General features: G+C 47.6%; 1 protein-coding gene across 1 annotated transcript in view; it reads right to left on the bottom strand.

Moving 5' to 3' along the window:
- Positions 1 to 15,763, bottom strand: part of IGFBP2 (insulin like growth factor binding protein 2) — a 58,892-nt gene that overhangs the window by 42,392 nt on the left and 737 nt on the right. The window lies entirely within an intron of this gene.

Raw genomic sequence — 15,763 nt, 5'->3', positions numbered from 1 at the left:
GGGACTTGATGAAGAAAATAGAGGAATAAGAACTACAACGAAATTAGTAGCCAGTGTTTTAGGTGGGATGATGAAGATGCTCAGTGATCAACTGTGATCACCTTCAGCTGGAAATGGGTGAGAACCACTCCCTTCACAGGGTCTGTGTTTCTGAAACCTGCATTATGATTTTAAAGCTATGCTCAGGAAAAGCTTTCCCACTGCAAACAAGCCCCTCGACAATGACTAAACAAGTAACAGCAGCAAGGTTATTCTAAGAAAGAGCTTAACCTATTAAGGTCCCTAGCAGATACATTTTTTAACAAACAGCAAAGGAGGGTGCTTAAAATCAGACGCAAACCATGATGGCCAGTGACCCACTCCATGCTCATCCCTGCTACATCTACTGCATCCAAAACAATTTTGGAGGAGAGGGCAGGAGAGGTGACTCCACTCCAGCAGATTTCACACCAGATAAGAGTATGGCATTGTCTGTGCCCTGCTGCTGCAAGGCAGCATGCCAGCACAAACAGCATGCAGGTGCTCCAGCTGCTTTGACAGCATCACAGCCATATCCTCAGGATGGATCCAGACTGTGATCTGCCAGCCAAGCCACACGCACATCCCTGGTGTCGATGGCCATGGAAACCGAGCTTCACTTTGACCCTGCTAGGCTGGTTTTGGGTGCAGGGCCGGCACAAGGAGGTATGTGGGGGTGCAAGCCCCAGGAGCCTGCAATAAAGGAGATTTGTGTGGCTGGCAAGTGTGAGGTCTCCTGGGAACAGCCCTTTTACTGGGCTCCAGATGCTGTGGAGTGATTGCTTATATGAAGGCGGGGGAGGCCTCTTTACTGTTTCTCATTTCCTCTTTTTTTGCTCCCCCCCCCCATTTCCTGGTTTTGTTCAGAAGCACAAGAGAGTCATTCATCATTTTTCTTCCAGCACAAGGAGTGCTCTCACCTCCCCCTCACCCCTAAATCCCTCCCCACCAGGAAAGGGCAAGCGTTCTCCAGCCAAAAAGGCTCGCAGCAGGGAAGGCAAAGCTCCCCAGCTTCTGCAAGCAGCTCCAGCACAAAGGGCCACATTCTCAGCTGGGTTCAGTGGGTGCCAGCCCCCAAAGGATGAAGGCCAGAACTCAACGGCAGCAGAAATGCTAAGTCAGAAAACGGATATCAGCAGAGGAGGAGAGTGATTTGCACCCGTTTGAATTAAGAGAAATGCAAAGCAGAGAGGAATTTGCATGCTGAGGAGAAAGACAGCACTCCAGGTAACCAGAGAAAAAGAGGTAAAGGTCCACATATGTCTCAGCCTGCGTGCCATGATGGTCACTCAATTCACCAAAATCTGGGAAAACTTTCCTGCGGACTTTGCCCCACATCCACTGGAAACTGGATGGGCACTGGTCCAAGTGCAGTTCAGGCACTGGATTTGCATCACGCTACGTGACAGCAAGCACCAGCCCCAGGTTTGGGATGGGCTCGCAGGAAAGCCCTGATCAGCTTGCAGGAGGGAAGAAAGGGGGTGGCTACAGATGCAGACATTTAACCCATCCAGAAGGCAAAAAACCCCGGAAAACTTCATTACAGAGCTTTGCTGCAAAGTCCACTTGGGTTCACAGTCACACTGCTCTCTCCACAGCTTCTTGATGGCCTCTCCTTGCCCCACCTTGGAGGGAGAGTGCCAGGATGAAAACACCTCAGTACAGCTGCAACAGAGAAGGCAATCTCTCTGCAAATTCCCTTGAGAAAGAGAGCAAGTAGGAAAGTAGGAAAACTCCAAAGTCTTGCACGTTTTTATAAAGCAACGGTGCGTTTTCATGAAAAGCAGGACAGTGCAAACACCTGGGGTCTGTTTGGGGCCATTTGGTTTGGCTGATGACCTGGAAAAAAAGGAACTAAAACTGGACATATAGAAAACATTCCAGGTTTTGGTTTTGTTTGGGTTTAATCACAGCAGTAACAGTAACCAAGTCAGAAAGGCTGGCTTATGTTCAAACCCAAGGGTTCTTTTTGGTTCTTTTAGAGGGAAAAGAAATAGAAGATTGCGGTCAGTACTGGGGCCAGTTGGGTGGAGGGGAGCCTGCATGCCAGCAGCTCCACCAAGGAGGTATGTTTATGGTCCAATTTCAGCAAAAACTGAAAGCCACCAAGAGCCTGGCCATTTGGGACTAAAGTCTTCCACACCCACTGAGCCAGAGATCCTGCTCAGCTCCTGCAGTTGCTGCTCGGGAGGTTCATCAAGCCAAGCGGGATCACTGTGCTCCTCCAGGCTCTACCCCAAACACCATCAGCTGCGTACACCAACTGAAATGTCAGCATTTGGCGGAGCCCAAGAGTTACAGTGCAGGAGCCCAGACAGCTTATGTTCATCTGTCAGGCAAAGGAAGAGTTTGGGGTGACTTTTCACACATCCTGGGTCAGTGGGTAAACTGGTGACACATTCTTTCGCACTGCTCTTGAGAGTGTGGATGTTCATTCCCTCTGCTTTCTTCAAAGGTGTGCAAGTGGTGAACTTTTTTAGCTGCTGGTCTCCCTAAATATCTTTGCAAGATTGTTCTGAGGTTCCTTTGTGTTCCCATGGAGAAATGCCAGTATTTCAAAGTTACCAGAATAAAACCTTAGATTTGGCCTTTTTTTTTTTTTTTTTGTGGTTTGGCAGCCAAACCAAAATTATCAGTCCCAAGCAGGAACCAACATGTGCACTCCATCGTACTCCAAACCCAGAGTGTGTCACCTCCACAGCTCCCAGACATGCTCATGCAGAGCTCTGCCCTAACCCTCCCACCCCAGCAGGATATCCCCTGATGGCTCCTCTCTCTGGATCAATGGCAAGTTTCAGCAGGTCTTCACTGAGCCAGACAGGTCAAAATGATCCTTCTAGCACCCTGCTAAAAATATGCAAAGTAAATATGAGAGCAGGCAAGGGGAGAGAAGGTGAGGCTGGCAGAAATGCAGCAAGAGAATACAAGAAGAAGAAAGAGAATGCAGAACTTTATAGCAGGAAAATAATAAACTTGTTGACCAAAAAAAAAAAGCGATGGGAAAAATGTACAGGGCTCTAGGGAAAAAACAGCAGCAAAGGAAGAAGGCAAGAGGGACTGGGATGAACATGCCAGTCCGAATGCACATGATCAGCAAGGGTATAACGATGCATATTTTCTTCTCAGCACTAAGGAGATACCAGAGGGCCCACAAAAGCCTTTGCAAGTTAAGACCAAGCTCTTGACTTCTCCCAGGTGCAGCAGCTGCTGGATCATTCCTTACTCATCAGGCTCTCATCCTAAAAAAACCCAGACTTCTTCTATTGCAAAGAGTATTTTTAAAAAATCAAAAAATCATGGGGAATTTTGCACTGGAGCCTTTTTAGTATTTTCCCCACCCTGGCATCTTTAAACTAGGCAACACATAGCATCATTATTTTTTTTTTAGTCCTCATCAGTGGAGGAAATAGCAAGCTATTCAGTCTAAGAAACTTTCCTAAGACACAGTCCCATTACTGAGTCTTCCAGGACCAAAAGATAAGCATGCCCAAGAACAACACACCCAGAGAACCTGCCTCAGTTTCCCAGACTTCCAGGTGGAGCTTTTACAGTGCAGCAGAGGCCAAACAGCCAGTCTGTGCCTGGGGGCAGCAGAACCACAGTGGGGGGGGAGGGATGGGATTAATTACATGAATAACAAAAAGCCGGATGCCAGCCCCCACCCCACACAGCTCAGTGGGAATGAAGAAGGGAAGCGAGCAGCTCAAAACCCAGAGGAGCTCCCAAATGAGGCCAGGCTTACCCTATTCCAGCTACAAACCTGCATCTTGGCCTTCACAAGGGCCAGGAAAAGCCCTGCGCATTTTCTTTAGAAAGGAGCACAACAGTGAAAAGCCCCCAGTTGGAGAGTTTTCCTTTCAGCCTGACCTGGACCGTCCTATGCATCCGCCACGGGGGCACGGCCACCGGGAGCCAGCTCGCCCGCTCGGGGAAGAGAAAGGGAAGTTAATTTTCGCAGCCAAAAGAAAATAGGGAGTTCTTTTCAGATGGCAGGAGTGTAACCGTGACATTTAGTCACTTACTATTTCTTCTTCCCGAGTACGTCTCTCCACAGGAAAGCCCCTGGACAAAAGTACCTCCAGACAGCATTGTAACACATGTTTGCTCAAACTTCGGTGTCTAAACCCACTCCTGCGGTCCCTGCTTTGGCTCCTTGGGAAACTGGGGGGAGACTCTGGGGGGAAACTGGGGAGATTCAGCCTCGCTCACTCTGTGCCTTGGCTACCTTAAATCACATGCATGTCTCTATCTGGGAAAAGGGCAAACCTGCAACCCAGCTGAAAATAGCAGAGTCCCACTCTATCCACGACACGGCAGCCAGGACAGGATGGCAGAACTGGCCTGCACCGGCAGGACTCAGGGCATAGGGGAACCACTTCTCTGGCTCTGAAATACAGCTATTCACCATCGTCAGGTGGGGAAGTCCCATTTGCTCCACTTTTAGATGCAATGGTGGGTGACCCTACCCCCCTACCCGATGGCGTCGGAGCTGGCACCTAGCCGAGCTCCCCAGATCCACCACGGGCACAGTATCTGATCTGCAATCTCCTAAACCCTGCCAGGCTTTGACTACATGCCCTCCAGGCACCATGCATGCTTCCACAGCTGGAGAAAGGAGAGCAGCCCAGCTGAAGGCTACTCCAGTACAAGGCAGGTTGTGCACCTCGCACAAGCAAGCCCCAGGTACTGGCGGCAGACATTCCGCGGACACCGCTCAGACTGCGACTTCAGGGATTTCCAAAGCTCAGCCAGTCTGCCCCTGCTCACAGAGGTTACCTTCGTCACTCTGTGACTTCACTAACTGCAGTCTTGCATTGCAGGCTCTTTCTGCCACATAGCCTGAAGTCCCACCCATCCACAGCTCTTTCTTGGGCAAAATTTTGGTAACTTCCCCCATTTAAAAGGTTTTATAAATTCAGTGAAAGTCCACTGCTTCAACAGAAGAGTTGCAATAGCTTAACGCTGCCTGTACAAAGATTCTCAGAATGTGCTTTGTATGGCAGTGGGCAGCCCATAGTGGGGTGTAAATGTTCCCACAGGAGCATTCACACACTCAACACTAAGCTTGATGTCAGTCTTTAACATGGCTGATGATGACAGGAGATAAACAAGATGCATAATTTAACTGCCAAAAATGCCATGTCATCACAGGATGCCATGGAAGGAATGTGCATTCCGAACATAGGCAGGGAAAAGCAAAAGAGAAGAACTGGGGAAAAAAAAAACCCTACAACAAACCACAGACTCAGTTAAATGTTTATGGGGGCCACTGTATTTCAGTCACAAGCAGTTTTTGAGGTCAGCTGAAACGGTTTAGTTCTGCTAGGGCATATCAGCTCCAGGGGGCACAATACTTCCAACAATGACAACCTGGAGGCTGAGCTCTCCTAGCATGTAACTCAAGATAAAACCACATCTGGGCAGGGCTGTGCTTCCACTGGGCACAACCGAAGTGATGGGACCTCCCTTCTCACCACGGCTCTTGCTCCAGGACACACAAGGTGGCAGGAAATCAGAACGGGTAGCTGACTGGATTTGTAGGAGCAACCCCAAATTGGTCTTGTGCATGGAGTTCTTCCTATCCCAAAGCCTCAAGACACAGCAGTGATGTACACAGGCAATGATTTGCTTGCCTTCCACAGCACTTGAAGCCCCACTGCTGGAATTCAGCTCTCCTAACACAGAAGCAGCAGCCAGCAGACCAGGCTGTGCTTTGGAAATCCCTTAAATCATGGGCTGAGTGATATCGGCAGCATTATGGGTTTCCATAGCACTGTTCCCACCTCACAAGGCTCATTCCACACTCTTTTCAAAATTCCCAATTTGTGCACTGCTGGCTACCACCTAAGGCAGGATTATGGGTGTCATGGACCTTTGGCCAGGTTGGTCTACTGCCCAGTCATATCTCCACTGCCCAAGCATTTTCAGCGTGTTCTGAATTTGCAAAGGTCAGTTTCAGCATGTGCAGGAGCAACTTAATGGCCAGGAGTTAACATAACAAATCCTTGAAATCAGCCTGATAAAAAGAATAAACAGAAAAATGGAGGACAGCAGGAACTGAAATCCATAACAAACATTACTAGAAAGACCAAAGCTTTCCAGCCATCTGAGATTAGAAGAATCTATGTCTGCCTTTTCATTTCTTACACTTTTTACAGGGCACATTTTGTTAATGCTGAAAACTCTGTGTTTCGGCCCTTTGTCAGCTGAGCTGGCCTTAGTCCCTGCAAGATGAGGGTCACAATTCTCAACAGAGCTGAGCAACAACCAAGCCACTCTGTGTGATGGGACCTGCAGGAACTTTACCTCCTCACTGGTCATCTTTCTCAGGTTGAACTCACTTAACCCAAAACAAGGGGGGAAAAAAAGTCAAGCCTGGTTCACAAAGGTGGGGCTGATCAGAAAGGAAGGGTTAGACTCAAAAAGAGAATCCCTGTCCAAACACAAGTATCTGAATCAATACACATAAAGCAAACACTGGAACTACCAGCAAGCAGTGTGCATTTTGCACACCTGCCCCTTATCAGCAGGCAAACCTCAAGACAACATCAGCACTTCTAAAAAGGGATTAAAATAAAAGCCCACTGAGTCCATGGACAACCTTTGTTTAAAAGCCATCTGAGAGGTGGTAAGTTTCTGCAGGCTGACTCCCCACAAACGTAAGCAAGGGAAAGTTATCAGCTCTGGGCTCCCAAAATATTTACTCAATCTAACATTACTCTGAGTACACTCAATCAAACCTTTCCAAAGTCCTATGCTGTCATTTTTATGGCATACCCTTGACCAAAATTCAAGTGCAGAGCACTTTTTCCCAAGGGTATTTCCAAGCACTTCACTACCATAAAAGCAAATGTCCCTGCAAGGTAAGAAACCCATTCTAATGGGTAGAGGAGACTAAAGGTCTGCAGCCTCCACTGTGCAACATCCAGGGGTCAGATTTGAACACTGCATCAAACTGAAACTGTGGGAGTAAGTAAGAAGCCTAGATGAACAGCTTGAGATGAGCAGGGAACAACAAGCTGAGAGAGGACTCCCTCATGGGGCAGGCTGGGGTGCTTAAGTGGCTGCAATTGATCTAAAACTTGAGTTTAGATCTCATCTAGCCAAAAGCCACAGCTTGGGAAGCATGTCTGGTGGACGATGTCGGTATACTCTGTGTTTCCTCACAAAGGCTTGGGATACCAGTTCTTTTTTTTAGTACTATTTTCATTTCTTCATGTAATGAGTTCAGTGTTTCAGACAGCCCTGGAGGAGCAGGAAGGACAAGTCCCATAATAAAACTAATTAATTCATGTGGAATTTCTAGCCATTATTGTGAAAGTGGACAAATTCCTCACTTCTGAAAAGCTGCCAATGTGGCCATTAATCTGGCTGTGGTCACAAGCAGGATTCCTGTGGCCTCCTGCAACACCCAACCGGCCCCCAGGACAGAGGCTGCAGAAACCAAAGTGGATGTTATTATTTCCTCACACCAACTCCCACAGCCCGAGTTTTACTAGACAAGATAGTTACCTCAGAGGGCTCCATGCCAAATTCCTCCCAGTGCCCCTAGACCAAGAATCAACCAAATCCCTCAATAATGCACAAGAATTAATGGAATCTGTCTCACTCCCTGCAAGCTGAGGGTGACAGGGTCTGTGGGATCTGGCAAGGAAAAAAAGCAGAGAATAAACTTATTTTAGTTACTAAAATCAACAACAAAATGACTCAGAATTCCCACAGGGAGATGACCTGTTGTGCCAGAAGGCACCATTTTGCCATAGTCTCACTTTTTTCTCCCAATTCTGGAGTGCTCTTTAAATTCAGTGATGGATTGGTGGGCCAGCCTCTAAATAGTATCTCTATTGTTGACCCAGCATCCAGTCCCAGGAATGGCAATATTCCCTGAACACCGCCAGAAACACAGATCTTCTGCCCCAAATGCTCTCTATAATGGACCATCTATAACAACCTGGATTTCTAACAAGCATGGCACAAGCCATGGAAGCAGTCCCGTTCACTGTGGCCAAAGGAAGAGGTACCCAACAATGGCCAACCATTGCTCTTTCCCTCCTCATCCCAGCAAGCACTGTTGAGAGATGGATGTCAGCTACCCACCCTTTTCTAGTTAGAAAACAGCAAGAAAACATGGAAGGGTTTCAGACAATCTCCTCACCAAGCCAAGAGAAATTCATTAGCTTGGACTGTGTCTTCTACAACTAGTCAGAGGAGCTAAGAACAGATTGCTCTGAAAAGCAATATCTTATAGGGAAATCTTGCTGTAGTTTCAATCAAAAATACTGGGTGAAGCTTCATGAATTTCCATGACATTATAGGACTACAGGACTCTCCCATAGATGTTGTCATGCAAGTGACTGCAATGCACTGTGTGTCACTGTTGTAGGCATCCTGCATCACCTAGTTACAAGGACAAGCTGCAAGGAGGCACAAAAACTCCTCTCTAAAATATTCTCCAGTCAGTAAGGTGTTGAAAATGTTATTAATTTCAAGGGCAGAGCATTAGAAATCCCCCCATCCTACCTGAGCTGATTTATCTGCAGAAAATTGTAAGAAAAAGCAGGGATTTCAACACAGCCCAATTCCCACCAGTGCTTTGTGTCACTCTCAATTACAGTCCAGAATGAAATACCAAGAAATCGTTCCTCACAGCCGGCAGAATTAATGGGATCTTTGACTACAGAGAGCACCAGGCAGTGAACTTGTTCCCTTACCAGCCAAGAGGCACAGTGCAGCTTTCTTCAGAATAAAAGCTGCAATGTCAAAGAATAGTTTAAGGCTTATAAGTGACCTGATGTTTCCCAGTATTTCAGTCCATAAGAAAGGTACATGATTAAACAATTTATTTCTACCATAAGCTGATGTAGCAGGAGACTTTATCTTCCCACTGGTATGACGGTTAATGACATGTGGAGAAAAACACTGAGCAGAAATCAATCAATAATGCAGTTACAAAAAGCTGTCAAATGCTGGGCTGCAGCAAAGCTCCAATAACTGAGCACTAACCCCTATCTCTTAAGCCTTTGCCTAGGATAGCCACTGCATCACGTGTTCTGGTAATTAGGTGTCAACTTGCCATTTAATGAGGTCATGCTTGGCCAGTTTGTGAATGAGAAACACCCCCCATCTTGCTGGCAGTGACTTCTGAAAGTAGGCAAAGATGTTTCAGTCAGACTCAGTCTGCTGAAGGTAGTTTGTGGAAATAATAATACTACATTTGCAATCTGATAAATTGGCAGAAAACTCATCCTTCCAGAAAAGTGAAGACTTGGTTGGGTTAACTCCCTGTCATGGCTCAGCTGGGTTCCAAACAAAATCCAAGACCTGTACGACAGAGCATGAGGATGTTGTGTACCAGGACAGGGAGGGAGTGGGGCATGACTGCCATGATATCAGCTCAGCAACCAAGAATAATCTACACAGTATGTCAAGACCACCAGCAAGGATTTTTCCTTCTCTCACGAGTCCACACCAGGACCATGCACCATGGTTAGCCTCCAAATCCCACAGCATATGAGGCACACGAGGCACCATGTTGGTGCACTGGTGCACATGTGTAACACAGCTCCCTCCCACGGGAAGACGTGGGGGACTAACGCTGGAAAACCTGCCCCTTTTGGCAGATGGAAACAGTGAGGACAAGTTGGAAAGCCAAGCCCACTGTGTTCAATGTCTATTCCTAAAGGACACCCTCATATGGGCACTGATTCAAGCAGCACGTCCCCAAGGGACAGCTGGGATGAAGACAGGTGGAAGCGATAGTGGGAGCATATGCAATGGCAATGGCTTTGCATCTCTCTAACAGAAGGGGCCTGCTAAGCAGTCACAGGATCACAGCAACATATTTCACCCTGATTCAGTGAAAGAAAACAGGAATATGTATGCCTGGAAACTCAGTACACCCCCCAGCTCAGCCCTCCTTCTGGAACAGAAATGCTTTACAAAGTATCTTTACGTTCTACCTTGGCCTTCCTCTTACTCTATCTGCCTAAAGCAAACGATCCTCCCTGAAAGAATCGCAGTCCCAGCAGGGAAGGCAGATTTGACCATGCTCAGAAAGCTGGAATTGCCCAATTCAAGTAGAAATGCAAAAAATCCACCAGGGAAACTACTCCTCCTCCTAGCTCCTTAGAGAAGAACATGTGATCAGGAAAAGCAGGTACTGGAGTGCTGCTGGCTGCTGGGATGAAACCCTGCCTTCACAATTCCAGTTGTGTTCGTGGGTAACAGCGACAGCTGCCCATCGGGCAGATAAATTAGCCCCAGCTGATACTGCAGCCAGGTCTAGTACAGAGCCATACACAAAGACACCTCTCACATTCCAGTTTTCACTGTTTTGCCTTCTGAATTGTTTATCTCGGCTCAATTCCTGGATGTGGATAAAACAAACGACATGGACTTTCTCACAGACAGGGCTTCTTGCTGTTCCCTTGACAAATACCATACTCAGTGAGTATGAGCCTGAAATCCAGAGGAAAGGAAACAACTGCAAAGGGCAAGAAGGAAACAGATCATTTGCCAAGGGACAGCACGAAAACACATTTCTGCTTTGGGTCAGAGCCTTGAAATCTTCCCAGGCTTCCCTCTCCCTCCAAAACACCATTTTCACACCAGCATCACTCCCACCATGGCAAACACCAGTGGGACTGAGGCAGAGGGTAGCATTATTTTCAAGAAGCTGCTTCACAAAGGTGTTATTTATTGTCTTAAAAGATGATAGGGCCCAACCCGGTTAGCTCTTGACCAGACACAGCTACCACAAAGGAGCATGGAGACCTGGTCCACCTACTGGCAGAGCCCCAGAGACAGCAAGGACAGATGAGCTGTGTGGTTTTCTCATTCACTTATCATCCTCACAGCTGTTACTAATTGCATTTCACTTTTAATAATTTCTTCCAAGACAAGGAGCTCTGCAGGCATTCAACTTATCCTGGGCAGAGACACTATAGTGGCTATGGACATATTAACAAACTGCTGTGTATTCGGTTCTTGCAGTTGGCTTCTCTGGTGTCTGGTAATGCCCAAGCTTGCATAAGCCAGACTGAACATCTGGCTGCTGCACTTGTAACTAAACTCCCTCGTACTCCTGTGCTTCTGTCTCAAAAGGCATCTAGCATAGGATGAGGGGGATGGACAATCCCAGCCTGGCTCTCCTCTACCCCTGGCCCACTTTTTAGCAACACAGTGCCTTCAGGGCCATCCACTGCTGCACTGGATCCACCAACTTGATTGACAGGGTCAGAAGTTGTGGGGGCAGAAGGACAGATACACACATGCACATGCAGATCATGACGGAGGCTTCATTTCTTTATTAAATCAGGAGAAAAGCAGAAGTCTTCCTGGCAATTCAGTGGACATGAAAAATGCATTCATAGCATTACTGGCATGGTTTTCAAGTTGCTGTTAAAATTCCACTTACATTATGCTACCTTCAACCTCAGAGTCTTCTGTGTTTTGGAGCAATACATTAAACTTGTCTTTTAGCAGCTGCATGCCAAGGGGAAATGAAGGTTTTGACATTTGACCCGTAAGGAAGGATGTGTGGCATTTGGAGTTACCCAAATAAGGATTTTAGTTAGATGCTAAAAGAAGCTGTGCTTTTAACAGTTAACTATTTTGACACTGTTTTTTTATCATGGGATTTCAAAGTGGAGTCCCTGATCAGGTGAATAAGTCAACCCCAGCCCTCCAAGTTCAAGTTTGCTTGCAGTTACATTCTTTGCAGAGCTCTCTTTCCCTTTGGAAAGGTTACTTTTCACTGGCATGGACTAAAAAAAACACATTTGTTTCAATAAATAAGTGAGATTCCAAAGCAGGACTCAATAGCTAGCAGTGAGTTCTGAGGCAGACCCCACTGAATTAGTACAAGTATCCCAACAACAAAATAAACCATACTACAAACACAACTGAACTGCTGTCAAAGGGGAAAAAAATTCCCTGAACTGGTCAGCTTTGAACAGTGGCTCAAAAACTTTTTTTCAGAGTGGAACAAGTTTTATTCCTAGGATCTTTTCTCCATTAGGAGAAGATAGATGTTCTTTAGCTATTCTCATAACTTGGGCAAGAATATTTAGGACATCTGCTGACATCATTAAGATCTGCCCTGCTTCACCCCTTAGCATAAGTTCCCACGTTAGAGCAGCACTTGTCACCCTGCTGGGCACCCTGCTGCACCTTGAGCCAGTTCAAGTTATTGATCTGACACGTGTTTTCTGGAGCTGGCTTGCTGCAGGACTAGCTTCTGAACCAGCTTATTCTGACAGAAGGTGAGAGCTGAACCCAGCAGAACGACATGGCAGCTGAGAGCTGGAAAACACCACACAAGCTCCTGATTCCAGTTCATCATGGATAAAACAGAAGGCAGCATCCCCACTCTTCGGCTGAGACTGGAGAGGCTGAAAGACCTAATGGTACCTAAAATGACTCTGAAAGCATATGGTGTCTCCAGGACCCATTTGGTCCTAGGTCACCCTAGACGTGTTTGAATAGAAGATGGCTATAGCGACTGGGACGTTATCTGTCAGGACACAGACTGCTAACACGATGAAAAGACAGCTGTTACGCTGCTCCCTGTGTCCTGAAGGACCTCGGGCACATCATTTAGTTCATCTGCAAAACAGCCTGATAATCTGGCTGAGGTGCTGGAGAATAAACACACTCAAGACTGGCACGATCTCTGCGAGCTTTGCGTGCACAGTAACAGTCCTCTGTCCCCAGGTCAGGCGGTTCCAGTCAGCAGCAGTATGTCAATTTGTTACACGATGACCTGGAACAAACTGTGAAGGAGTGTGGTGCAGTGGCGTATGAGACTATTTGAGAGGCCCTGATCCCAGGAGATGCTGAACCTCTGTCTCACTCCCACCACTAGTGGGAGTGGATGCACTCGCCTCCCCAGGGGAGGGGGTAGAAGTTCTCAGACTGATTTCCACAGACTGCTGCTATTTTGTTCCAACATTCCCAACATCTCCAAAATACCCAAAGCCTCTTGTGCAATGAACAACATCCCCAGCTTCCTAGCTACATGGTGGTTTATGTTACTTTCCGCCTACAACCATTTCAGGATTGGCTTTACAGACCTAAGTGGAAGACTAAACAATGCTGGAGCCATAGCAGGAGAATTTGCAGAGTTTTATTCCTTGTTTCATTTGGGCAATCCTTCTGCCTCTCATCAGAGACAAAAAAACTTGCCAACCTCTTAATTTAGGAATAGCACGAGCTCTGCATTCCAGTCCTGAATCAGCCAAAGGAGCCTTTTCAAGCTGGAAAGGGGAAAAAGAGTAAATACCTTTAAGCATATTAAAAAAAAAAAAAAAGGCACCACAAAACAAACCACACCAAAAAAACCTCAACACCTGCCTTTTGCAGGCAAAAACCTGCTCTTGGGGCACTCTTGAAAGTGGCTTAACATCAGCATTTGAAAGCAAGTTCCAGTCCCTGCTCTTTTGGGTGCCAGAGTGCTTTCCCTGTCACTGCTTAAAACGAAAAGCAAACTCACAGTCCCACCTATACATTTAGCAAGCACAATGCAGATGGGAGCAACGATGTGAGTCTGAAGAGTATCAAGTGAAACTGGCAGGTTCCGATTTTGTTTTTGTTATGGGTTTGGTTATTTTGGTTTGGTTGGGTTGGTTTTTTTTCCTAATGGCTACAACAACCTGTTAAAAGTTTTGTAATCTGAAGAGAGCAAAACCTTTTCTGGATGTCCAAGCTCCTTTGCCAAGACATGCTCAACTGTGAATATTCCAGCTGCATGTTTCACATCACGCTGGTTAGGGATGTGCCAGTATTTTTATTAGTCACCCCCTATGGATATTACAGAGCACTGCATACATTAAAGTGTTCTTAAACTGTGCTGTTTATGTCTGTGTGTATTACACACAGAGATACGGTCAAATAAATCACACCAATTGTAAAGGAATAAAGATAATAAAATCAAGCAAAATACCATGTGAAGTTAACATAATTCTTCAATGAAGTCCATTAAAAAAAAAAGGCAGCATTGACTCAGAAAATCACCTCTCAGCCCATCAGTGCAATGCCCTCCACCCCCCCCAACTTCTTGTAAAAGTATAAGCCTGGAAGTCAGTGCCAGATTCCTTAAATCGAAATGCCCTTGGCTTCTTCTGGAGAGTGTAAAATTCATTCCCTTGACACTTATATTCCATAGTCAAGGAATATTTCACATCAACGTGTTCTCCAGACTCCTGGTTCTCCACAGCCCTTCACAGCTGGGCAAAGGAGCAGGGATAGGAGTCAGGACCGAAGCAGTCACAGCCTGGGTGCATGAAGCAGCAGGTTGCAATGTGCAAAGTTTTCCCTGATGCTGGTTTGTTTTCACTTGCCTCTCTCCATCTCTCCTCCTTGAGCAGAGCAGTGTGAGCAAGTACCCGAAGTAGTGTGCACAGGTACCCGGCTACATTCCCATCCTCACAGGAAGGGAAGCTAAGAGGTACAGCCCGGTTCAGAACACTTTTAAATAAAGCCTCAAGAGGGGAGGGAGGGAATTTAAAGTCGTGCTGCTGATCTAGTTATGCAAACAGGGTCAGAGCCTCAGTCATAGCTAGGGGAGCAAAACCAGCAAGGAGGCAGAAGTCAAAGAGGGGTGATTACAAAGGAGAAAGTGCTGGTTTCTATTTCCAGCCTTGATTTGTCAATTTTCAACATCCCACGGAAAGGGAAAGAGCTTGCAGCCGATCGCAAGGGAAGTAGGCATTAATACAACCAAGCTCTGCTGTATCGGCAACCCCAGGAGTGCTTCCTCCCACAGCAATCACAGCAACAGGTCAGGAGCCTGTTGGTGCCCTGTCCCCAGGGCTGTGCCCTTGGAAGACGCTTCTCTTCTCCCTGCACCCAGTGCCTGGACCAGGGAGGGCCTGAGGGCACCAGGACCCCCATGGGAGCTGGCAGAGCACACCTCAGCTCCAAGGCGGGCTCTGCTGGGAGGGTAGCCATAAGGAACGGGTTTCTCACACAGCAGGGCTCCCGCAGTCCCTCAGCCACCCCCTTCCCACCAGGTAGCACATGGTCCTCCGACTCTGCCTCTTCCCGCATCTTTGGGGCATCCATCACCCTTCAGGGGAATTTTAGTCCTCCACTAAACTCAAATCTGAACGTCCACTTTCCTCTGCTCCCCAAAGGACTCCTCTGCCCCTCAGTTGCATCTCCCCAGATTTCACCCTTATCTGTCCCCATGGTTTTTTTTCACTAGAAGACCCCAACCTCCAGCCTGCCCCCCCAGAGCAGTCCCTGCATCCCCACTCCGTTACAACTGACCCCTAGGGTTCCTGTCCCCTGACAAGGAAACCTCTCTAACCCTCGGGGTAACTGCACCCCCAAATAGCTCATTTTCCCCACACCCCCAGGAACGCACTCATGCTTCATCCCCCCTCATTCCTGCCCCCTTTGTTCTTCTCTAGACTCCCTCGCTCCTCTCCCGCAGGGATTCCCCTTCCCTGCGCTCGCGCGGGGTCTCTCTTCCCCAGGAGGACCCCCTTTAGGTCACCCTTTAGGATTCCTTTGTCCCCCGGACCTTTCGGCGCCCCGCCGCCCCGGCGCTGCCCCCGGCACTCGGTCCCGAGTGCGCGGTGCCCCGCGCCCCATACCCGGTGCTCGGTGCACTGTCCCCAGTACCCAGTACCCCGTGCACTGTCCCCAGTGCCCGGAGCCCGATGCACGATGCACTGTCCCCAGTGCCCGGTGCACGATGTACTGTCTCCAGTGCCTGGTACTCGGTGCACGATGCACTATC

This window comes from Pipra filicauda, unplaced genomic scaffold (genome assembly GCF_003945595.2).
Source record: "Pipra filicauda isolate LSUMZ 115617 unplaced genomic scaffold, ASM394559v2 scaffold241_size1546129_pilon, whole genome shotgun sequence".
Lineage (NCBI taxonomy): Eukaryota > Metazoa > Chordata > Aves > Passeriformes > Pipridae > Pipra > Pipra filicauda.
The sequence above is the reverse complement of the archived record's forward strand: the minus strand, read 5'-3'. Positions and strand labels throughout refer to the sequence as shown.